At 45.7% G+C, this 1,169-nt stretch overlaps 1 non-coding gene across 1 annotated transcript; it reads right to left on the bottom strand.

Annotated features, from left to right (window-relative positions):
* Positions 1–462: 462 nt before the first annotated feature.
* Positions 463–569, bottom strand: LOC135710223 (U6 spliceosomal RNA). Its single transcript, XR_010518404.1, has one exon. It is a non-coding gene; the product is annotated as a U6 spliceosomal RNA (small nuclear RNA).
* Between the last annotated feature and the right edge of the window lie 600 nt (positions 570–1,169).

Genomic DNA, 1,169 nt, shown 5'->3' with positions numbered 1-1,169 from the left:
TGCCTGTCTACCACGCGTCCAAACTGGGCTCAGTTTACGCGGCGGTAGTCCTTGTACAGACTTGGAGCAGGGGCCACGTTGTAGCCCAGTTCAGCCACCACCGGTTGGTGGTCGGAGCTGAGTTCGTTCAAGGCTACCGGCTTGGACAAGCTGGTATTTGTCAGGAACAGGTCAAGCATCGATGGGTTGCCCGCCGGTGAGATAAATGTTGGTTCATCCGAAAACTAAACGGAGTACAGCGCAATGCGCTCAGCCCATGCTGTGAGTGGTCGAACAGCCGACGGACGTTCTGGTTCTGCTGGTAGTTCTGCCAGGCCTCATGGTGAGCGTTTAAATCTCCTCCAACTACGAAGCGGGAACCGGTATGGGTGATGGTGGGCAATATGGGTCCTTCTTGAATTTAGCCGCTAGTCCACTGCTGGCTGCACACTGTCGAGGGCAGTTGACGGTGATGAACTTGAAAAAAATGTGGAACGCTTCATGATTTTGCGTGTCATACTTGCGCAGGGGCCATGCTAATCTTATCTGTATCGTTCCAATTTTAGTTTATGTCCAACCGAAGCTAGGACTGAAAACCCCCACTCACCACACGGTGATTGAATAAACACCGTTTGGTGAGACCGGATGGAATTCAACTTTGAAATCTTGTGTTAGGGAGATCGCCTTTCGCAGCCAATAGGTTATAATTTTAATTATCATAGCAACAGTTGCACATTCGCGCAATTTTCAACAGTACCATTTTGAAAAATGATAAAGTTTTAAAGATGCGTAGAAATATTTTTGATCGATTGGTGATAAAATTATTGAAACTGGTCCAGGGGCAGCTGAGTTATTAACGTTCAAAACCTTTCATAATTCTGATAGGAAAAATCACAGACGTAGTCGTACGCAAGCATGGGAAAATTTATTCACTCGCGCAAGCACCGCAGAATCAAAATAGCCATCCTCGCCTACAAACAGATTGCCGTACGAGTGTAAATTCGTTCAACCAAGTGACTCTGCATGTATACTCAGAACAGACAGCAGTAGAAAGAAAGAAGGATAAACCAATGGCATCACACACTACTAAATAGTCATGCAAATTTCGGTTTCCTGAGACCGACACATGTAAGCAGCCCTTTTGACATAAGAATCAGTTGAAAGAAACGAGAAAATCAATGCAATCAAAC

This window comes from Ochlerotatus camptorhynchus, unplaced genomic scaffold (assembly GCF_037179485.1).
Source record: "Ochlerotatus camptorhynchus isolate MF236.1 unplaced genomic scaffold, CSIRO-AGI_Acam_v1.1 ptg000371l, whole genome shotgun sequence".
Taxonomy (NCBI): Eukaryota; Metazoa; Arthropoda; class Insecta; order Diptera; family Culicidae; genus Ochlerotatus; species Ochlerotatus camptorhynchus.
This window is presented reverse-complemented; position numbering and strand designations above follow the sequence as displayed.